General features: G+C 35.0%; 1 protein-coding gene across 1 annotated transcript in view; it reads left to right on the forward strand.

Annotated features, from left to right (window-relative positions):
- Positions 1-981: 981 nt before the first annotated feature.
- The window catches only part of LOC115565378 (uncharacterized), a 112,518-nt gene continuing 88,021 nt past the window's right edge, over positions 982-25,478 (forward strand). The window contains exon 1 of the mRNA XM_089264727.1: positions 982-1,744. The gene's annotated coding sequence lies outside the window, so the exon portion shown is untranslated. The remainder of the gene's footprint in view (positions 1,745-25,478) is intronic.

A 25,478-nucleotide genomic window follows, 5' to 3' on the forward strand; every position in this document is an offset into this window, starting at 1 on the left:
TGCGCCACGTTCGTTGCTTAAGTCTTTTGTTTGCCACGCAGATTTATGTCATTTAGCCAACAACAACAACAACAACAACGACAACAACAACAACGAGGCTGCTGCTAGTTATCGGGTATCCAGCCAGTCGCCCCTTCCAGTTGCAAGTTTTGCAAACTCTTTGATTTTTTTTTTTGTTTGTGTTTGTTTCGCTTGCACGTTTTTTGTTCCTCATTTATTTTGTCTTTATTTTGTTTTTTTTTTTTGGTTTAGTTCATTGCGATGCATTGCACGCTGCATTATTTCTGCTGCCGCTGCCGCCGCTGCCGCTGCTGCCGTTGTTGTTGGTATTTTGTGCATTCCTGCGCTGTCGAACCGGTTATTCCAGCAGCGTTGCCATTTTCGCTGCTAGAGCAGAGCGAAAAAAAAATTGTTGTCCGGTTACTTCACAGCGAAAAACCCGAATAAAAAAGAAAAACAATTCTCTGCTTTACTTCTGTTGTTGTTGTTGTTGTTGCTACATTTTTCGTCTTTTGTTTTGGTAGCTTGTTTTGCAGCGCACAACATTCTCTAACTCCCTCACACCAAGTCACTCTCTCTCCCTCTCTCTCTCTATCTCTATCTATGTGCATCCTGTTGAACCGGTTCAGTCGTTCCTTCAGCCCACATGCAACTCGAACTTCCTTCAACTGGAGCTGTTAACCAATTTCGCCAAAATGCTCCTCTCCTAGCAGTACATGCAAATTTTATTTATAAATTGCATTAAATTTTTGTCAAATTTTAAATATCTTTACTTAATATCAAAGATTTTTCGCTTTGAAGTTGCTCTGTTAACAGCGCAAGTTCGAGTTCCACATGCGTTCCACAGCCAACTCGAACATCGCACAGAGCGCTGTTGCGCTCCGCGACCATAACAGCGCGTTAAGAGCGCCAGCATGTTCGACTGCAACACATTTGGTTCGATTAACAGGAGAGTAACAGAGCCGACAAGTCAGCTGAACGCGCTGTTAAATTAACATGAACAGAAGCAAATACAAAGCCGAACGAGGCGGTCGTGCAACGGACGGTAACGGTTGAATTAATTGTGATTTGTTGAGCGTTTGTTGAACGAAACGAATTCGCTGCAATTGTAAATGCCGGTCGCCCAGGCGCTGTCCCGTGTAAATGTAAACCGGTTATTTGGCCACTGCGTTCGCGACGCCTTTGTTGCCGTTCCCTCTGTGTGTGTGCGTGTGTATGTTTTCAGATTTAATTTATTTAATTTTTTTTTTTAATAATTTGCTCGTCTTCAACATACCACAAATTATTTGATTTATTAACGCATTCTGGGACAGTCGCGTGCGTGTGTAAGCGTGTGGGTGTGAGAGTGAGAGCGCTGACTCCCACGCCAAAGTGAACCTTTAAAGGATCCGGTAGCTCGACTCGGTAACGGTACGCGTTCGCCCAACAACAACAACAGCAACAAATTGCAAAAAAGATCAAATTTTTTTTCTGGTGTGTGTTCCCTAAATGAAATTCTAAGTGCTAATCAAAAAAAGAAGAAAAAAAGAAGTAAAAGTGCAAGAAATTTGAAGCAAAAGAAATAGTAGAATATCGCGAAATATTCAAATGCAAAATACAACATATGCAAAAGCTGTGAATTACACGAAAGAGAAGAAACACAAACAGAAGCTGTAAACAAAATAATACAAATAAAGAAAACAAAAACAAAATTGAAAATCAACCGAGAAGAAGAACAACAACTAGCCGACACACAAAAAAAAAGGTAATGCCATTTCTAACTGTTCTTCTTGGTGTTGTCGTTGCGTAGGCATAGGTATGGGCATAGGCATGGACAGAGCAGCAACAACAATTACGTGCATTACAAAAGCAACTCAAAATGCAGCTACCTGCTCTCGCACTGTCTTTGCATTCGCTCTGTGCAGCTCCTTCGCTTTGCTCGGTCAGCGTGAGAGAGCAATTGTGTATGTGTGTGTGTGTGCGATCAGTTTAGCCTAAGCCGCGCTATTATCGTATTCTCATTTTCAATATGCCTTCGCTGCTGTTTTTGTTGTTGCTGCTGCTGTTTGTGCAGTTTCGTGGTTTTTGCTGCGCACCCTTTAAAGCAACACCAACAACAACAGCAGCAGCAGCAACCACAGCGGCAACTGTTTTGTATGTGCTGTAATTGAGCGGCAGGCTAATAAAACTCATGTCCTCTCTGTCGCACCCGCACTCAATTTATTTCCTATATAATATATACATTTTTTTTGGTTATTCTAGTCTCTGCATTTTGTTTTTTTTTTTTGTTTTTGGCAGTTTTGCAGTCGCGGCGAGCTGCAATGGAAAATTGGTTTTAGTTTTTCGCCGCGCCAAGTGCATGACATTTTAATGGCTCTCTGCATTAGGCAAAGGGGTCCATAGAGAGGAAGTGAGGAGTTCAGGGAGTAGGAGGCGGGGGAGGTGACAAGCGTTTGACATTGTTAAGTGCCTGCTGTGCGCGCGTGTGTGTGTGTGTGTGTGTGCAATTGGGGATTGGGGTTTTCTCTTAATGAGCCGACGCGTTTTAAGTGCTGCTGCAGAATAAACCAAAAAAAAAAAAAAAAAAAAAAAAACAGATATTTTAGCGTCGGTTTTGCTGGTTTTTGGTATCAATTTGAAAAATTCTCATGCTGCGCAAATTGTGAAATGCAATAGAATTATATAGATATACGTTTGTATATAGAATTATAAATGTACAGACATCTATAAAGTTTGGAAAAAAAGTCGCACAAGTTTTGTTAAAGTTCTCTGAATAACATACAAAAAATTCGTATAGACTCGAGTTTTCAGAGATTTATGTATGATATGTGGAATAGAATGGATATAAATGCATATCTGGAAAATCTATGTGACAATTTGTATAGATATATATATATATATCTTTGTATATCTATGTAAAAAAAAACTTGTGATCTTTTCTAACATTTTATAGATGAATCGAAGTCGAACTTGTAATATATTAATATAAAATATTCATACATGGATTAAAGACATATCAAGTAAAAAAATTATAGTTTTTAAATTCAATTTTAATAATAATAAATGAAAATTTAATGTATATATTTATGTAAATATACACATAAATAAAATAAAATCAAATAAGCTGTAAATGATATTTTAAAAAAAGTTCAAATATATTTACATGTATATAAATAATATAAAACCGATTTACTATAAATTCAGCTAAGAAGATTTTTTTTTGTTTATCTATATTTTTATTTGTTTCTAATCTTTTTTAATTATTTTTCATAATAATTTTATTTCATTAGTTGAAGCCCTTCAAATATTTTCCAGACAACATTTTGAACTATGAACTCTGGCTTATCCCCCTCTCTCTCTCTCTTTCTATGTCTCTCACTCTGTCTCTCTCCCTCTCTCTCTCTGTGCTATACCCAAGTGCTTCACATTTTCTTTGGTTTTTCTAGTTCTAGCTTATCTTTAACAAAGAAATTCTTCCTTAACTGCTTTAAATATAATTTCATAATTTTTATGATTATAATTGAAATTGTATATTGAAGTTAAAGTTATCATAGTGCCCTAAACTATTTAACTTTTTTGAGAGTTTGCGTTGCTTATGAAAATGTGATAAAATCAAGTTTTATAGTTTTTTTTTTAAGTTTACATTTTGTTGGTGTGGGATATTTTCAGTCAACTGTTAAATTTGAGGAATATAATAAGAGATACTTTGCAGAGATTTTCTTCCACTCTCAGTAAATACTTATCAAATGCGCTCTAGATGTATATTGTAGATCTCATATTATGTATAGATATAAATTTTGTTTTTCAATTTTATGTGGTATATGTGTTTCAATTTGCCATAGCTTGCCTCTGCTCATATTAGCTGTATTTCCTTGATTCTAATTGGAAATTGTGTGAAGTGGAAAAACACACATACAGCTGCAACCCCTAATTGCAAACGCCAGCCCCAACCCCAGCCGCAGCCCCAAATCCCTTGCTCTTATCAAAAGCTCAATTTTCAGTTGCAATTTAGCTGCTTTTCAACGGATTTTTGTTTTTCATTTTCATTTTCTTTGGTCGCTTCCTTTAACGACTCTTAATGATTGTTTATTCAACTTCTATAGACGGACGCCACGCGCGCGACAAACTAAAAAAATAAATAAATAGAAAAATTGAAAGATTTTCTATTTATGAAAAACCAAAAGCACAACTACTTTCTATGAGCATTAGCATGAAAAGTTGATGGGGTATATACGACTGAAGAGCTCACCTGTTGATAGATATGGAAGTTAAGCTAAAACAAAAATAAGAAAAAAAAAAAATGAAACAAAATATATAGCATATATTTATAAAATGTAGAAATAAATAAAACAAAAGATATAATAGAAGAATATAAAATTAAAAACCTAACATGCAGAATAATAAGTACCAAAAAATACATATATGTAAATTTCTGTATATATAAAGTAAAATATATAAAACGTAAACCATAGGCTATAAAATATTAAAAAAAAATTCATATAATAAAATGAAATGTAATATAAAAAAAATATTTATATATATAAATATAATAAATCAAAAAGAAAAGTATATAAATGTAAAAAAAGGGTATCTTAAATATACAAAAATCAAGTGTGAGAAAAAAAAAATAATAATAAAAAAATATAATACTCCAATTAATTTAACTTCAACTATAAATAGCTTTGGCTATGTATTTATTCATTTTGTAATTAAATATTTTCTTTGCGCCTGCATAATTATTTTTGTTTCTGTTTTTTTTTTTTTTTTAACATTTCAAACATATTTCTAAAGCTCAATAGAGAATTAATTACTTAACACTTGATTGAAATGAAAAGCAAAAAAATGTTCATAGAAATGCAAGAAACTAAAACAAACCAAAAAGCAATTTCATATTTAATAATTAACTCTTATACTTTGGGTTTTTTGTTTAACGTTTTCCATTCGCCAGACGTTTGAGCAGAGCAAAATGAGCATTTAATCAGCAGCAAATTGCTGTGTGTGTGAGAGAGAGAGCGAGATAGACAGACAGAAGGAGAGAGTGAGAGATTCAAAGAGATTCGCTTTGATTTGCTGATAAGTGCCGTTGGAATGCCTTGGAGTGGGCAAACGCTTGACAAATTGTTTTTGTTTTTTTGTTTTTGTTGTTTCTGCTCGACGTTTTGCCAGCCGCAAAAACCGTTTCGTCATCGTCTTCCTCTTTGCCGTGCTGCTTCCCGCTTACTGCTCACCACTTTCCGCTTCCCGCTTCCCGCTTCTTTCGTTCCTTCTTCCACTTGCCATAGAATGCACCGTTTAACAATTGTAGCTGACTTTCTACTTGCTTTTGTTTTTGTTTTCATTTTTGTGCCTTTTCATTGTTGGACACTTGACCAAAGCATTTGGATGTAGTTGTTAGAGCTATCTCTCTCGCTCTCTTTCTCTCTACGTATAGACAATAGCTACATGTATGTGTGTGTGTGTGTGTATACGCTATGCTTAATTAAAATGTTTGAAAAAAAAGGCAGGATGGAGTTGTGAAAGTGTTTTTTAAACAGAGAATTTTCTTCAAAGGCAAAACGCATGCATCTGTATGTATGTATGCATGTATTTCGGTAATTTTGATGGATGTATACATGTATGTATATGTTAATCTATATATGTATGTATATGTATAGATGAGGCTTTAAATTAGTACAATTGAATAATATTAAATAGCAAATTAACACAATTTATGCGTATATATATGTAACTCTCCATTTGTCCATTTCGAGAACCTTCCAGTTCTATCATTAACAGACTTTACCATTTCTAAATTCCTGCTGCTCCGGCTAAGCCATAACCAGTTGGGAATTTTATGGCTGCCGCATTTGCAACGAAAGCAAGAGTGAAGCCAGTGAAGCTTTGCTAATTTGTTGATTATTCATGAACAGCGAATAGTTGAGCAGAAGCCAGAAGGAATTTAAAAAGTGGAAATATGGAGCAGTTGCAATAGTATAATACTTACAAGATGAACATATAGTATAAACAAAATAGCTCAAAAATATATAAATTTTATATAATAATAAAAAATTAAACATTACTATTTAATTATAATATGTAATATATAGTTGTAGTTTATATAGCCTTAAATATATTATAACTTAAATGAAAATTTAAAAAATAAAATATTTAAATACAAATATTTACTTTTTTATGAAATTAGTTGCTATATATTTTTCAATTATTTTAAAGCATTTTTTGTTTTTAAATATTTTTAGTTTTTATACCATTTATTTAATTTACTTTTGAAGTTATTTAACTTTTTTTTAAATCATCTAAGGAAAACAGAAATTTATTAAGGTTAAATATTTTTAATTTTTCTATTATTTTGGCTTTGCAAATTTCTTTTATTTATTTTTTTTTAATTTTTTGTATGTATTTGTTTTATATTTATTCATTTTTATTTTTCGTTTATTTTATATATATATATATATTTTTTTTTTTGCATTTCCTAAAAACGTAATGAATATTGACAAAAAGTGAAAAGGTTTGTTTTACAAATTAAAAAAAAAAAAAAATCATTTTTCATGTAATTTTTAATATTTGTCAAGTTTCTTGAAAAACCTGAAAACTTCGTAAAAGAAATCATTTAAAAACTCTTAAATTCTCAAGGCATTGCTCTGCCTGAAGACAGTTCAAGTCTTTTGTCTTTCGCTTCCGAAATTATTGAGACAAATCTAATGCTGATTGACAGTTGATTGAAACGAATCAATTTGATTCGAATTGAATGCTTGCCAGCCAAAAGCTCGTTTCACTCTCTGTTTGTTGCGCTTTGTTTTAAGTCTGCTTTGCTTTAAAAAGGGTTCTATGGCGTAAGGAAATTGTGTGCCCAAATGTTACTGCCTCAGACTTAAAGTTCAATGAATCCGTTAGCTTAAGTGGAGAGACAAAGAGAGGGGGGACAATTAACTAGAAGAAGAAGTAAATAATATAAATAAAAAAATATGTTTGTTAAAAATTATTCTAAGAATATTTAAAGATACGGGGATACGAAAAAAGGGATATGTGTTTATATAGGCTTAAATCCATATCTAGAAATATATACATCTATCCATATATAGAGAAACAAATGTCTTACATTTATTACAGGGTATTTTTGTGCTTATTAACATATCCCTTTGTCAAAGCATTTAAACTAGTTTCCCCAATTCTTTTGTCGTTTCTCATAATTTCTGTGATTTATCACGCTTTTAGCTCCGAATTTGCTTTTCAATTAATTTCGCAGTCAAATTTCGGGCGAACAATTCAAACGTTTGGCTTAATGATGAACATAATAAATAAATTAAAAAAAAAAAAAAAAATACAAAATATGAATGCCTGCTTATGCTAATACATTGATCATCATAATCTCAATTATGATAATCATCATCAGCAGCAGCATCATCATTATCATCATGAACTGATTTGGGCTCCGAAATGTCAACCATGTGAAATCTCAGCCAGAGAACAAAATGAGCAGCAAAAGACGAAAAAAAAGGCGAACAGAATGTAATAATATATATATGTATATATATATATATACATACATATATATGTGTATGTATGTAGCTACAAAGTGGCGACCCAGCCAACATAAGAAATCACAGCGTTTAATCATTTAAAAGCATCTTTGTAAGCCAAGAGCAAAAAAAAAAAAAAAAAAAAAAAAAACAAAAAAACAAAAAAACGCAAAGACAGCTGAAAAAAAAAAAATAATATAAAACAAAACGCGACGAATGAACGTTCAAAAGCAATTGGCCAAGAAGCTGCGTTCTGATATGGAGCAAAAAATAAAATTAAGCTGAATAGCAATCGGGGGCGTATGCCAAAGGGCGTGACCAACAGTTACCCTGTAAAAACTGGCGTGATTATGACTTAAATTAGGGCAATGGGAATTGAAGGTATCGATACTTAAGTAACAGATATTAAATGTAGAAACAGAGAATTTAAATCGTAAATTACACTAAAATAAAATTTTAATATATGTACAGCTATATTTTCTTATAACAAAAAAAAAAAAATAAAAAATAAATAAATACAAAATAAAAATAAAAAATATTTTTGCTTAACTAACTCCAATAAAAAATTGTCAATTAGTTTAGTTAAGTTAGTTTCTTGGGAAATATGGGAAAAACGACTATAAATGCTTCAATTAAAATCTATGTAACTGACGGATGAAGGCGTGGCAGGGCCCATAAAGTATATACATATATATTGTTGATCAGGCGACAAGTTCCAATAGTCTATATAGTTTCTATAGTCTATTTAGTCTATCTGTCTGTCTGTCTGTCCGTATATATAAACGAATCTCGTAGATTTTTAGGGCCGTAGAATTGTTTTTTATTTATTGTGGAGCTCCAAATTCCACAATAGAGCTACATATATGCCCACATATACACAGCTTCTGCCTTGTCTTTGGCCTTGAAAAGGTCAAGACTTTACTGAATTCATAACTGAAATATAAATAAAGAAAAGTTAACAACAGCTAATGTTAACTAACTTGGCTTAAGATTTCTCATCTTCCATTTGGAATGAGCTAAAATTAGTCAAGCATTATAGTTAATCAATGCCGCTCTCACTCCTGTGGTGTCTAGGCAAGCCGCCCTCGCAATAACTTTACAGGGTATATACAAAAAGAGAGAGAGAGAGAGAGAAAGAAAAGGAAGCACTGTTTAAACACGGAAAGGGCAGCCAAATTTTGTCAGAGGGTGGCCCCAACAAATCTTGAGGCTGCCCAGATGCAAGGGGAGAGGGGAGAGGGGGACTTCGCCATAACAAAGGAAGCTGGGAGCCAGTCAGCCAGTCAGCCAGCCAGCCAGCGATTGAGGTCAGAATAAAAATGCGTCGCAGTAGGCGCGTGTCGTGCGCCTCCAAAAAAATAAAAAAAAAAAAAAAAAAAAAAACAGGAAAAAAAACGTAAAAAACCCCAACGCCCCACGGGCTTGATAGCGCCGCATCGAAAGAGCATGCCACATGCCACATGCCTCATGCCTCATGCCTCATGCCTCAGCTGCGGGCAAAGTTACAATAACTTTTGCCACAGTTTAAGCCATCGCCAGCTGCCCCTGCACGCCCCCTGGCCGCCCCTCGTGCTCGACGCCGTATCTTGTATCTGTGCTGCCCCGCCTCGGCCCGCCTTAACTTCGTTTCTGGCCCAAACACAAATTTCGCTTCTTTCTTTTTAATTTTCCTTCTTTTCTTTTCTTTTTTTTTTTTTTTTTTTTTTTTGGCCAGTGTCAGTGTCATTGCTACTCGAATGCATTTTAATTCGATTGAGTATCCGATTGGCAGCATCTTATTTTTCGCTTCTCTCCCTCTGTCTCGCTCTCTCTATCTCTCTTTCTCTCTCTCTCTCTATACCTGTAAATGCGCAATCAGGAAATTTTTTATACATCACAGGCGAATTTTATATTATATTTAATCATATATTTTATATTATATAATATGTTTATATTATATCGAAATTCATATAAATAGTATATATTTATATACATTATATTAGAGACATTTTTACTTACAAAAATCTAGAGAAAGTTTTGAAATATTACAAATAAATGAAAACATTTTTATGTTTTTTTTTTTAAACAAATAAATTTAAGTAAATTAAATTAAGTAAAAAATCAAATTAATTGAGGTCAATTTAAGAAAATCAAACAAAAATAACAAATAAATAAAAATATAAAAAAAAAATCAAGTGAATTTGAGTAAATTAAATTAGGTTAAAAAAAAAAAACAAATAAATTAAAAATTAAATTAATTGAGGTAAATTAAATTAAATTAAGTTAACAAACAAAAAAGCATAAAAAATCAAACGATTAAATTAGGTAAAAACAAATAAATAAAATGAATCAAATTAATTGAGGTAAATTAAATTAAAATAAGTAAACAAATAAATAAATAAAATAAATTAAATTAAAATAAGTAGACAAATAAAATCATAAAAATATTTAAAAAATCATCAAATATAAATTGTGGAATACAAAAAAATTTATAAAAATTATATGTATAATATAAATTTATATAAAAATTATATATATAATATAAATTTGTATAAACGGAAATAAATATTTTCTATATATTTTCTAATGGGCAAAAACCTAAGCTAAGTTGAAATCTTGCATTTCTTTATTAAATACCTTAAATATCTACAAATTTAGAGCTTAGACTTAGGCTTATTTGCTATGGACAATATATTTGTATGTATATACACATAAAAAGTATATATTTTTCTTTTCTTTGCAACTTTTCAGATTGTTTAATTATATATGTATCATTGAACTTGTTTATGATATTCAAGGTATTTACATCTACAGCAAACCGGAAAAAACATTTCTTTTCTTTATGTTTTCGTTTTTTGTCGGATTTTTTTTTTTTCGCTGAGAGTTTGGCAATTTTGGCAAGGCTAGCAAAAGTTTCGACTTGATGTTGTTGTATGCATATATATGTATATAAACAAAATATATACATACATATACTTTACTTTACTTTTTTAAATGAATAAAAATCACGAACAAAGAAATTGAACTTGGGCGAGCTTTGCTCTTATTATATTATATTATATTATGTTGTTGTTGTTGTTGTTATTTTGTTTGCTGCGCATCAAAAAAAAAAAAAAAAAAAAAAGTCTGGGGTCAAACGGCGCTTGAGCCCAATGAAATGTGGCAAGAAGCAGCAGCAGCATCACTTGAACTGAGTTGAGAGCTGAAGCACACACAGTGAACACTGTTCAACAAAACTACTAAATTGTTGCTAGATTAAAAATTTAAATTCGAGCTGCTGACATTTTGACCCTAAATTGCAATTATTATTATAATTTTTTTTTTTTTGGTTAGCAAAAACAATGTTTACTAAATAAATCCAAAATGCAAAAATTCATGAAGCTCTTTAATTTGAATTAATCTAACTAATCCACAAATTGTTGTTATTGAGTTGCTAAATGCATTCTCTGGTATTTACAATTTGACAGTTAAAATCCTCTTTAATCTTGCGTTTAAATTAAATATTGAAAAATCACAAAAATATACAAAAAAAAAAAAAAGAAAAGAAAATAAATAAATAAATAAATCAATTTTATTCCTCTGCATTTACTTTAATTATTTTTCCACTTTTTATTTTTATATATATAAAATATTTTTTATTTATTAAATTCATGTTTTGAATTCGTGATTATTTTGTTACATTATGTAATATTTACATTAATTTAAATTTAAAGAGATATATATTTAATTATTTTTCCACTTTTTATTTTTATATATATATAAAATATTTTTTTTTAATTATTAAATTCTTGTTTTTAATTCCTGATTATTTATTTTGTTCCATTATTTAAAATTAACATTAATTTAAATTGAAACAAATATATATTTATTTATTATTTCCACTTTTTATACCCTGAACCCATTGAAAATGGGAAATCAGGGTATAATGGTTTTGTTAAAAGTATGTAACAGGCAGAAGGAGGCGTGGCAGACCCCACAAAGTATATATATTCTTGATCAGGGCGACAAGCTGAGTCGATTTGGCCCTGTCCGTCTGTCTGTCCGTCCGTCCGTCCGTCCGTCCGTCCGTCCGTCCGTCCGTCCGTCCGTCCGTCCGTATGTATGAACGCGTCGATTTCAGAAGATATAAGAGCTAGAGACTTCAACTTTTTTTTAAAATGTCCGTATATATCACGCGCATATCGAGTTTATCACTAAAAAACGATAACTCATTCCGATACTTTTTTATCGATAAAAAACCTTATCGACGATCACTTAAAGAATTATATCTCCTACATCTTTCAAGCTAGAGTCTCCAAATTTAAAATGTATATAAAGATGTATTTTATACAATTTCGGTTTTTGTTAAAATTTACCCCCCACCCCTAAATCCACCCCCTCACCCTCATCTTTGTAAAAGTCGTATATCAAATACTAGAGACTTGTGATTCGGTATACACATACATTTTAGCATTATGATTACGTTCTGAAAGTTTCATTACGATCGTACGTCTAGAAATTAAATTATTCAACAAATAAGTTTTCATTATATTGCCAACACTGCAGCGCAACCCAAGCGCAATCGCCTATATATGCGTGTGTGCGTGCGTGTGTTTGTTTGTATGCGTGTGTTTGTTTGTATGCGTGTGTGTGTGTGTGTGTTTGCTAATTATTATTGAAATATCAGTTGCTTGTAGGGTTCAGGGGATCTCGTAGTCGAGCAGTCTCGACTAGAGCTTTCTTACTTGTTATTTATATATATATAAAATATGTTTTATTTATTAAATTCTTGTTTTTAATTCGTGATTATTTTGTTCCATTATTTATTATTTACATCAATTTAAATTGAAACAGATATATATTGATATATATGTATATTTATTTTGTTATCTTTATTTTATATATTTATTTATTTTTATTATATTCATTTATGATTATTATTCATTTCTGTATTTTACCGCTTTCTTTCTCTTATTTAATTCTCTTTATTTTTCTTTTAATTATAAGCATTATACTCAAATGAATCAAACACTAAGCCAGGAGAACATTTTCCTTTAGCCAAGCGCCAAGTCAACTAATGCTCACTTTTCTTCTCTCTGTGCAATTGCAGGTAACACATACATACATACACGTATATATATATATATACATATATGCTTAAAGTGCATCGTGTATGCATCTAGCCAGATCTAAGCGCATTTAGTGGCAACAGCAGCAGCAGCAGCAGGAAAAGGCAAAGGCAACGGCAAAGGTAAGTGGACAGCGTGGGTCAGGTGGTGCGATATCTTGAGTCAGTTTCAAGTTGCCACCTGTTGTCAACCAACGAGGGCGCCTTCTCTCTCCCCCTCTCTCTCGCTCTGTGTCTGTGTGTGTGTCTGTGTGTTGGCTTGGAGCATCTTTGGCGCCGCTTTGTTTGCAGCGAGGTTCTATCTAATGGCTGGGGCTAAGCACACGTCAAAAGTGAGCGCAAAAGTTTGCGCTTCAGTTTGCTTGCTTGCTTCTTGTTATTACTGTTGTTGTTATTGTTGTTGTTGTTGTGGCTGCTGTTAAATGGGCCGCTGCCAACATCCGTTCGTTGGCTTTTGTTATGTTTGCCTTCAGATTTTGTATCTTTGAGTTAGTTTTGCGGGCAGCTCCCTGCCTTGCCTTGCGCCTTGCCAGCTTTGTTCGCAGCTGTAGTTATTTCTTCTTCGCTTAATTTTATATATATACATATATACATACTTCTTTTTCCATCTATATCGCAGCTCTGCATCTCTAGAATTTTGTTACCTTTTGTTTTCTATATTTTTTTTTCCTGTGAAGCAACGGAAACATAAGCCGAATACAAAATAACCAAAAAAATAATAAGATGCAGAGGAGAAGAGAGTGTGAGCTGTGGCCAGGGGCGGGGCGGGGTACATAGTGATACTCGGATTTCAACCGCAACTTGATCATTAATTATTTATTTGGATTTCGTTTAAGTACCTGCGAAAAGCAGAGACAACAAATTACTTTGATTTCATTCGGGCAATCAGCTACAGCTTCTGGCTAACATCCAGTTCCACTCGTTCCCTCATCTCCTTTGCCTGGCAACGTATCTCTCCCTCTCTCTCTCTCTCTCTCTCTCTCTCTCCTTTGCTTGCCACAGATTTGCATATCACTTGAGAGTTGCTGCCGCTGCTCAGTTGATGGTCAGCCCGGCGAGTGAGTGAGTGGGTTGACGTTGACCTTTGGTGTCTCTCCGTGGTGGGACTCGATGCAGCATTAGCATGGCACAAAGGTCAGCCTCACTTAGGGGATGCCAAGTCTCTGGCTCCACTCAGTTGCCAGGGCAACAGCAAACAATGTGTTGTTCGCTTTGAGGCCAAAGCAAATCTGCGAATCTGCAAAACTGCAAAAGCGACAAAATTCTTAACTTCATTCCTAAGCAAATCTATGTAAGCAGCAGCAGCAGCATCAGCAGCACCTCAGCTCGAGTTCCCAGGCTTTCAGGCGAAACAGAAAGAAAATGAAGTTGGTTGATAAAAATTCCAAATAAAATCAACTGCTATTCGTGGCATTGCAGCGCTTTTGAACTAGTTCTATTCATATATACTATCCATATACACATTTAAAGTTTGTGTTAAATAGTTGAACTTTTCTTGTATTCATATGAACTCAAAAAACTAGTTCAATAATTCATATGAGTTGTTGGCTTGAAGAATTTGTTGAAAAGTTAATCAAAAGTTAAATGACCAACATTATTGAACAATTTTTCGAACTAGTTCCAGTTGTTCATATGAACTGAAAAGTAATTAAAAAATATATATATATACACAACTCTCTTCGATCTTTTAATCGGACTCAAAAATCTACCAAATTTGGAACTAGTTCTACTAGCTCATATGAACTGAAGAGTAGCAAATATATAGAAATATACTAAAATAGAAATCGGGCTCAAAAATCTACCAAATTTGGAACTAGTTCTACTAGCTCATATGAACTGAAGAGTAGAAAATATATAGAAATATACTAAAATAGAAATCGGGCTCAGAAATCTACCAAATTTCGAACTAGTTCTACTAGTTCATATGAACTGAAGAGTAGAAAGTATATAGAAATATACTAAAATATCTCTATGACATGTCAACAAAATTTTAATTAATTTGACTGAATAATTTTGAACTAGTTCATTTGTTCACCTGAACTGTATCTAACATGAAAATTTATAAGTGTTATGCTCTTCATTTCGAGCTAGTTCTAGGCGTTTAATTACTAAAAAATGTGCTCAACTGGCTCTTTGTGCGCTTCATTTGGAACCAGTTCCAGTTCGCTCAAGTACAAATCAAAGAAAGTGGGCGTCTACCTACACTTTTTTGGAACAATCTATAATCGTTTGTCAATCAAAGTTTTTCAGCTCCAAAATTTCCACCACCTGGAACTAGTTCAATTGTTTGAACGAACTGCAAATAGTTGCCAATCCATTAGCGCCTAGCTGTTGATTGTAAATCCAACTGAACTGAACTGAAGGGTTTTTTCTTATACATGTACATTTGTTCATTTGTTGTTGTTGTTGTTGTTGTTGAAAACTCTCAACTATTTTCCACTTCAAGTCTCGATGCTGCTGCCGTTGCTGGGTAAATAGTTTGCGCAGCTGTTGACAAATTTTTTGGTCTTGTATTCAAATTGGTTTCGAGCTAATTTCTGGAGGTTCGAACTATTTCCCCGCCTCCCCCCCTCCAGCTAACCGCCGGTATTTATCTCGTTTTGTTTAGTTCAAATGTTATGCAAATATGCGTTATATCTTGCGCCTCGTATATCAACAGAGACACGAATTTCCAAAACTATTTGTCGGCTTCTTCGTCCATTTGCGTGGCCATAATTTAGCCGAAAAGAAGCTAAGATTGACAAAAAGAAGAGAGAAAAGGCCGCAGCAGCCGCAAGATAACTACCAAATGGCCTGAACAACAACAACGACAACAATTGGTTGCCCCTGCTTATCGGTATTTTTTTTCCTCACTTTTTTTTTTCCACCTTTTGCGGCCCCGCCCCCAACCACAGCACGCACTTTACTCGTCGAACCATTCAAATTTAAATCAATTTGATTCTGATTAGCCACACACGCAGTTTCTCGAACTGTTTGTCGCCCATGCTTGAGTTCTGTTCCCCCCCTCTCTCTCTCTCTCTCTCTGTATTGACTCCTTTCCTGCTTGCTCCTCAATATTTTTGTTCTTTTCGTTTGTGTGCGTTTTGTACCTACTACAACTAGTAAATAAATTAGTTTTTATTATTGGGAACTGGTTTCGTCTGGGTGCCTTTTTTTCGCTGTCCCTCTCTCTCTCTCTCTCTCTCTCTGTGTGTCTGTCTCTGTCGCTCTGTACACGATTTGGACCCGGAGTCGCACTCGGACTCGAGACCGCGACCGCGACGCAGGGCAGGTTAAAAATTCTTCACAGTTCGCTGACAGAACCTGTTCAGAGTCCGGTTCTCTAGGGTTTTCTCGAGTGCACACACACACACACATGTTTATTTATTTAGTTTTTTTTTGCCTGGCTGCTCGTTTTCTTAACACTTTCATGATTTGAATTTTAAGCACGAAGCCACCGACTCGCGAGTTGTAAAATCAATTAAATTGGGAGCCTACACAAAATTGATGGGGCAGCATTTGTCGCTTCCTTCGCAAGTGCTTCACAAATAAGAGAAAACAAAACACACAGAGAGAGTGTGAGAGAGAGAGAGAGCAAATTAAATCAAAATAATTTGATTACAAAGTGGAACCACATATGAAAGAACTATGCGCTCTGTTTGCTTTTTTTTGTTTTTATTTTTTAAAGTTTTTATTTGCTGCTCAAAATTTATGCGCCGTGTCTAATGACAATTTTGTAGTCATTATATGTAATATATATTCACATCTATGCAGCCACATATCCATCTGTATAATGGACAAACAGAGACCGATTTATTTTCGACTGCGTACCAGGCATATTTGTTGTGTTACGAATACTTGAAAATAAGCACATTATTCGCATTAATCGCATTAATTGACAACATGCGAATCGCTGCTCCAATCCTAAGCATGACTCGAGATATACCCTGTAAATGTATGTGTCTGTGTGTGTATGGGTATCTATGTTTTACTTTGGGTTGAGACTTGACTAATCAATATATCACATAGATTATAGACACGTATACTAAATGTAAGCATTGCAAATAAAATGGAATCTGGGTACAACGACGGTTCCTTCAGCCGAGGATTCTCCTGTATATGCAACATAGTATTCATAATCATATGTCCAGAATTTTCGTCGTAATAACCGTACGGACACTGATAGTTAATTACAAAAAATCCAAGCGGTTTCATTTCATGGGAAATGCCCATAAATGTATATTATATACATATATCCCACTATCCATATATCATAGGAAACCCATTAAATCTCCTAAATAACATAAACTTCACATAGCAGGACATATACATATATGTCTAATCTATAGTGTGATATAATACACTAAAAATACCATATAATAGCAATAGAATTTATGTATGGGGGCCTATATACATACATACATACTCCCTAAACACTGTATGTCCCTCAATAAGTTTACATAACACTTCATATACATATATCATATATATCCAAACTACCTTATATAATCTCAAAAAGTACGCTAATCATAGGTATATTCTCTCTCTCCCTCCCTCTCTCTCTATATATTCTTCATCAAAGTACTATAATCATAAGAATAGTCTCTGTCTCTCTTTCTCACTCTCCCTCTTTCTCTATACTTTGTCGTAGTACTATAATCATAAGTATCCACCTCTCTTCCCCTCTCTCTCTCTCTCTCTCTCTCTCTCTCTCTTTATACCTTGCCGTAGTACTATAATCATAAGTATACTCCCTATCTCTCTCTCTCTCTCTCTCTCTCTCTTTCTCTCTCTCTCTCTCTTTCTCTCTCTCTCTCTCTATCATTGTCTACTTTATCGTCTATGCTCTACATATTCCACATACTCCGCATTCTTCATATACCCTATAAATTCTTGTAGTTTTTTTTTTATTGGCTTTTCTCCTCTCTTAAGAAACTCAATTCACATTTTGTGCCAATTCCTTGAGAGGACAAATTTGCAATTAAATGTCGGCCATAAATTCAATGGCGTCTGCTTCTACAAAATGTATGGGAAAAAGAGATAATAAAAAAAATGAAGAGAGAAAAAAAAATAAAAATAAAAAAATTAATAAAAGAGAAGAAGCAGAAATGCCAGCATCGATAATAAGCATGTCGCCCAGAGCCAAATAGCGCACTATATAATCATCTATATATACAAAGTGTTATATACATATATGTATGTGTGTGTGCATGTGTGTGTGCATGTGTGTGTGCATGTGTGTGTGTGCCTGTACAGTATACACTGTCATCTGATGTCTATGGGCTGTGTCTGAGCCTGAGCCTATCTATGCTCTCTATAAACGATGATGCTGCTCATTTCTTGTGCATTGACGCGTAGTTTTCTTGTTGTTGTTGTTGTTGTTGTATGTGGGCCGCTTTTGTTGTTGAAATGCCGCTGATAAATGAGTTTTGCCTTTCAAATACATATATAAATTTTTTTTTTTTTAATTTTGTTGTCGAAACGACGTGGGAAAATTTGTGTTGATTTACATACCTATGCATACGCACACACACACGCATACACACACATATGTAAGTATGTCTGTATGTATGTAAATTTACAAACACATTGAAGCACTCAAACGAGACACTCAACACACTCCACTCAACACTCAAAGGAGTGAGTATCTTGAGACGCTGCAGAGTCTAGACTCTAGACTCTGGGCCAGTCCCGCATCAGCTGTCAAAATGGCAAGCGCCAAATGATTTGCGTTTAAGCCAAATAGTTGATGCCAAATTAGGCTAATTGTGCGAATGAATGTATGAATGTGAATGTATTCATGAAAAGCTTTGAGCACGCTCAATTGAAGTGAAAGACTTAGTCAAATGTCATGTTCATGCAGTTTGAATACAGCTTCATTGCAATGAATACACTCATGAATTTATTCACCGTGAATATCTGAATAATCATTTATGTGAATAATGTGAGGAAGCCACCAGTGCATTCCAGACCTAATGAATAAACATATGAATTAATTTGAATTTAAGCGAATATTTTATAAAAAGCCTGTTCGATTGCACTCATGAATGAAATGAATCATGACTCTCATGAGCTCACACTTTGCAGGAAAATACAGCTAAAAAAAGCAAGCCGTGAATACACTCACGAATCATATGTGAGTATACTCATGAATCAAGTGAATAAACCCAAACGTATTCATCATAGGATTCCAAAAAATATTATTTAATGTAATTAAGGAATGAATCTTTATTGTTTTATACATGAATGCACTCATGAATAATTTTTATATTCACGAACAATGTGAGTATACTCATGAATCAAGTGAATAAACCTAAACGTAGTCATGATAGACCATTAAAAATCATATTTAAAATAACTAAAGAATGGATATTTATTGTTTTACATCTGAATGCACTCATGAATAATTTGAATATCTTAAATGTATATCCATTTTAATATTCACTCTAATAAGATGCGAAATTCATTTTTATATTCACAGAAAACTGTGCCAATGCACTGAGTGAAGCAAGTGAATACTGTGAATATTGAAACATGATTCATATGAACGTTAACTGGTGCATTACCTAATAATGTAAATGTTAATGCTGACCATTTTTACGACCTGCCTGAGTCAGCGTGTCAACATGAAGTGTGAACACGCCCACCTATATTTCGTGTTTTTCTTTTTTTTTTTTTTAACTGCAATGCGATTCTCGGAATGTGGCCACAAAATGAAAACAATTTTTAGCCAAAAAAAAAAAGAAGAGAAGGAAAACAAAAAAAAACACTTAAAAGGGGTAAGAAAAAGAGCATTGCAGACGCATGAGCTGGCTCGGATTACCATTACCCATTAGCCATTACCCATTGCCTCATGTCGCATTTTGGCCATTACAGCATAGCCGTTGCCCATTACCCATTGCCCATTACCCATTAGCCATTAGCTTTGCCATTACCTTATTACCTACGCTTCGGTTCAAGTGTCTGGCGTGGCCCTCATCAAATTTCGCACTGTGTGTGTTGGCTTTTCGGTTATGTTATGTCTTGTTTAACTCCTTTTCTTCTTCGTGGGCGAGGTGGGGCAGCAACACCTTCGGCGGCAAGCACTTAACATTCCAATCTGCCGCAAATGTGGCGTCAAACGTGCAACGCACGCGCACCAAATCGCCAAAGGGCCGCGCTCAATTCACAATGGAGCCGATGGAGCGATTGTGAATGCCATGATGCGACTGATGATGCTGGTGTATGGGGGCATTCGTTCGCCTTGTGGCATATACATAGCAATAACATGAATAACAACGTTAATTAACTGTCAAACACACAAAAAGTGCAACAACAACGCGCGAGAGTCGCGCGCGATTTGTGGGCGTTTTAAATCGCTAGCTGTACAACTGATTTGGCAAACAATTTTGGTGCGCTTGCAACAGCTGCATGTTAGGCCATAAATTGTGCACTTTCACTTTTGTTGTTGTTGCAGTAGTAGTTGTTGTTGTTGTTGTTGTCCCGCATGGCAAAGTTTATCATTAGACGAGCGCGATTTGGTCGCGTTTTTCTACTCGCCTTGGCTCTTCCTGCGCCCAGCACCAACAAAAGTTGCCATTTTTTAGTTGTTGTTGTTGTTGTTGTTGCCGAAACCGGAAATTTTTGTCATTAGCTGGAAATTTTATTTTCGCTTCGTTTCGTTGGGGATATACTATACGGATTTTTTGCTCTTCACGTTGCCTTCATCTTCTTCTTCTTCTTCATTGGCAACTTTGCGTCCAGCGCGCGACTGTGTTTTCGTAGCTTTTCCTGACCTTTTTTTTGCAGTTTCCTCAACTTTTTTTTTTTGGGCGATAAATGCGACGAGTTGCCTTTAAAGCCAAATAAAAAAAAAAAAAAAAAAACAAAAAAAGGGTACACTAACTTGGCGAAGATGTTTGCCCAACATGCAATTAAAAGCTAATTAATAATTAGTGGTAATTACATTTACTTAATTACGCATTGCGCAAGTAATTGGAATTAATTATGGCATTTATTGTGCTGCGTAATTTCACGCAAGTAATTACATTTTAAGTACGTCTATACGTCTATGCCGTTGATGTAATGCCAAAAATTTGAATGAAATTGCGAATGAAACATGATCAAAATTAAGAGAAATTATTTTGATAAGAAAAATATATTTAAAGGGAAGCAATTGAAGGAATTTTGGGCGCAGCTTGGCAGCTCCATAAGCTGCTTGGGGTTTTCTAAGCAATTTAGCGGATCCTAAGGGAGCCTTTTTTAATAGAGAAAACTCAGCAGGAGAACTTCAGATTGCTCCCTAGTTAAAAATCTTGACTCCAAATTTATAGCATTGAATATATAGAAGACAAGTCTCGTAAATTTAAGGGCTATTAAATCTAAAGAGAAGTGCTTAAAGTGCATTTAATAGTTAAATATATATAAATTAATTGATAAAAAAAATAATAAAATAAATTAGTGATTGATTTTTTATCTCAGAACTCAAGGCTATATATTTATTTATATATTATTTTAAAGATATTCTAAGGCAGTTTAAATCAAAATAATTTATGTGAAAGTTTTTACTGTACTTATAACAAATTTTTATATTTAAATAAAACTATATTTATTTCAAAAAATTTTATTATACAATATTTTAAAAGGTTCAGTCGAATTTTGATTAATTTTTTATTTATCCTCTTATCAACTTAAAAAGAAATTTTATGTCTATAATAATACAAATTTATTTAAGCAAACTTACTCTTTGCGAAATGTATATTTTTGTAAATATATATTTTATATTTATATTACCCTATCGATAATTTGGATAACTTCATCGATAGCCAACTCTATTTATCGATAGGTTTTCTTATAAAAATCTAAAATATTTTATATATTTATATTTTTTATATATTTTCTACGAGAGTATTTGCCAATTCGGCCTGCCTCAGTTTGTTTTCCACTACTTTTCATTCGTTTATTTTTTTCTCGGCGCCCCTCAAATAGGTTTTCATTTTGCCATGCAGTTATTTTCTTGCTTTTCTTTTCTTTTTTTTTTTTCTTTTTTGACTAGGGCGCTTTGCTTTTCTGCCAACATTTTTATCGAGCTATGTGAATTTAAGCCCCTTGCTGCCGCTCTCTCTCTCGCTCTCTCTCTCACTCTCTCTCACTCTTTCTCCATGCTGCCTCCTTGCTCTCTGTGTTTGGCCGGGCTCCTGGCTCATGGCTGTTGCTTTATCATTTTTCTTCGTCTGCCGCCAGTTTTTTCGGGGCTTAGTTTGTAGCGGCTTCCTCACTCTCTCTCTCTCTCTCTCTCTCTCTCTGTCTGTCTGTCTGTCTCTGTCTCGCACTAACATTTCGATTTGGATTCAGATTCGCATTCTCAGCATTCGCTTTGCGGCTACTGTGTGTGTATGACGACAAATGATAAATGAATTTGTGATAAATGAAGCATGTGGCCAAAAGTTGAAAATACTTTTTAAACACAGACAAGGACAGCAAGAGAGAGGAGGAGAGGAGAGAGAGAGTGAGTAAGTACGGGTAACAAGGAGGCACAACTATTTGTGGCCCCAATTCTCCTTTTAGCTATTCCACTTTACACTTTTTGGCATCTGTATCAAATTATGAATGGAAAGCGAATGGCCCCTTGCAATGACAAAGACTCATTTACCCCAGCCCCCCTTTTGCTGGTCTCGCCTTTTCGGCCATTTGGCCACACTTATTGGCCATTGGCGTCTATTTTCTTTTGTTTTTTTGTTTTTGTTTTTTGTGATTTGTTTTTGTCTTCATTTATCGCTTTGGCTTTGTTGTTATGCAAAAGTTTTGTCGAGTGATTGGCGTGATTTACTCTCGAATTGTTAAGGCGGAGGCGTGCACACTTTGTCTTAGTTCATCTCTCCCCCTCCCCCTCCCCCTCCCCTCTCTATCAGTCGCTCTCGTTGGTCCATTTGGCGAGAAAGTAGCCAAGCAAGTGACTCAGCCAGGCAGGTGGACAGACGAACGAGCGAACGACCGAGCGAACGAATGAATCTTACGTGGAGTGAATGCCTTTTGAGTAATGCGGGCACTATTAATACATATCGTAGTTGTACTCCGGGGCACGACTATTCAAACTGAGTCACACGATTCACTAAATTGCTGTCAAAATGTATTCAACACACAGCATGAGTGTCTATGATTCATTTGAGCTTGTTCCAAGAGAAATGCAAAAACAGAAAAAGAAAATCATTCGAATGCAGTTTGTGGTCTAAATGAATACTTTTAGTAGTATAGGAGTGAAATAGTAATAGAATAGATATATAGGAGTAAAGTAAAAGCAAAATAGTAGTAAAATAGTAGCAAAATAGTAGTGTAGGAGTAAATTAGTAGTATAGGAATAAAATAGTAGTATACAAGTAAAAAAAGTAGTAGAATAGTAGTAAAATAGTAAAATAGCAGTAAAATCGTAGAGAATAGTAGTAAAATAGTAAAAAAATAGTAGTGTACGATTTAAATAGTAGCAGAATAGTAGTAAAATAGTAGTAGAATAGAAGTAAAATTGTAGTAAAATAGTAGTACAGTAGTAGGAAAATAGTAGTATCAGCCTACATGAGCATCATTTTATGAAATTATATGTAGAGGCAACAGAAGGCGTGTCAGCGGCTAAAAAATTATACTAATTCTAGATCAGGACGTAGAACTGAGTCGATCTAGATTTCAGCGTTTGTCTGCCTGTACGTTCATTCGTTATATATCCGCTATATAACTGTATAATATGGGCAGTGACATTTGCTTGTTATCGATAATAATCGATAATCGATGACCACAAGAAATACGTGGATAAAAGAATACTTGAATTTAGTCCCTCTCAGGCTTAGTAGATCACTCTCTACTATAGCACTCTAGCATACGCCTCACGCATTGCTACTAATGGATATATTCAATTATTATTCAATAATTGATTCATATTTAAGCATTTCACTTCAAAGATCTGTGCGTTCGCTCGTTCACTTGACTTGCGAATATGCAAATCAATTTGATTTTCGTTTATATTTATATATTTATAGATGCACGGCAGAATAATAAATAATGAGCTATGCAAATGAATTGAGTACGCAATGAATACACTCAGTTCATTCGGAAATGAGCTTTACAAACATTTATCCACACAATTATTCACAATTGATTCATATGCAAAGTGAGCTCGCAATAGATCTAGCCTTTTTCTAGCTAAATTATGAATACTCATTCGTTCGCTTTTAATTGCATTCAATTAATTTACTGAGATATATTTGCTGTTTAGCATTTTTTGTTTATTTTTGCTTTGGCTTTTTTTTCGCGGTTATTTACATTCATATGCACATTCACACTCATTCACATTCATTCACATTCATTAACAATGGTCTCCAATTAATGTCAACACATTTGTTGTTGCCAATTTAGAAAACAGCTTTCAATTTTGGCCCAGCTCGGCACCCACCAGTTGGCCAGCAGGTAGCACACACACACTCACCCACACACACACACACACACACATACACACACATACGCAGATTCCTATATATGTTTCGCTTGCGTTGACAAAGTTTCGCGCTCATTGCAGTCCTTTGCTGCACTTAATTTTCATAATTAAAAAAGTTTATCTTGGCAACCCCTTGCCTGGGTCCACGCATACCTTCAGGCCACGCAACCCTCTCTCTCTGTCTCTCTCTCAACCAATATCCAATTCCAGTTACGCACATTTGGACTTGGTCGCCAACAAACATGGCCAACGGCTGCGGCAGCGTTTTGTAATTAATTTATGCAAATAATCCAATGGCTGGGGATGCCAACTGTGTAGTAGTGGGGTTGCCATTGAGATGGTGGGAGGGTGGGCAATTGCTGTAGCTGGCCATGCGTGGCGGATCGTGTGGCATATTAAAATGAATGACCCTTTAAGTTGGTGCCGCGGCGTTAACTCCCCCACGCTGGATTAAGTAGACAAGTTGGCAAAACAGCGTCAACCCTGAGCCGGGCTAACCAGAAGCCCTGAAGCACCGTTGGCTCCCTGTTCAGGTGCTCACCTGTTCAGTCCAGGCGCATGTCATCGTTCGAGGGGGGGGGTGTGTGTGTGTGTGTGTGTGTGTGTGTCGACTTGCAACAAACTTTTGCCTTTTGCCACTGCAGCGCACAGTTTATTACATATTATTTTCATGTTGTGTGTGTGTGCGTGTGTGTGTGTGCGTGTGTGTGTGTGCCGCGCCCTTTGCTACAAGTTTATTATATTTTACTCTCTTTTTTTTTTGTGAATTTATTATAATATTTTCGTTGTAGTTGTTGGCGTTTTTTTTTTTTTTTTTTTTCACTGTACGAGCTGTTACCCTCGCTGGCTTTGGCGCTTGACTTGGGGGCTCCTTGGGCGAGCGAGGGAGCGAGCGTTCTCGCATGAGCAAAAAATTAAGCGCGCTGACATTTTGCTTCCTGCCAGCCACGCCCACAACTAGCCGCACACACACATACGCAGTCGCCCACCCTTACAATGCTTATTTTCGAAAAGGGAATCGGATTCCTTTGGCTAAGACACACACACACACACACACACACGCACACAATGACTGCACGGTTCTATTTTCTCTTAGTTTTTTTTTTTCGGGGGAGCACAAAATTGTCAAACAAAGCAGCAGGACTAGGACTTCCACGCGCATAGCCCATAGCCGCGCCTAATGACTTGAGCCCCAAGTTTCGAGGTACGTCCCATCCGAGTCCGCAGGTTTCGCTGTCACACAGAGGCTGCCCCCCCTCAGCTAGGAGGCGCCGTGGCGTCGCTTTTGTGTTGGAGCTTGGCTGACTGACTGACTGACTGGCTGGCTGGCTGCTGTTGCCTCTCAATCAAAGCCCAGGACTTTGGGTGAAGTGAAACAAGAAACAAAAAACAAAAAACAACAAAAAATCACAGAAAAACATGTTAAGGGCCGAGCGGGGGTGCTGAGTTGGTACTA

This window comes from Drosophila navojoa, chromosome X, assembly GCF_054131105.1.
Source record: "Drosophila navojoa isolate 15081-1374.11 chromosome X, UAZ_NAV_1.0, whole genome shotgun sequence".
Taxonomy (NCBI): Eukaryota; Metazoa; Arthropoda; class Insecta; order Diptera; family Drosophilidae; genus Drosophila; species Drosophila navojoa.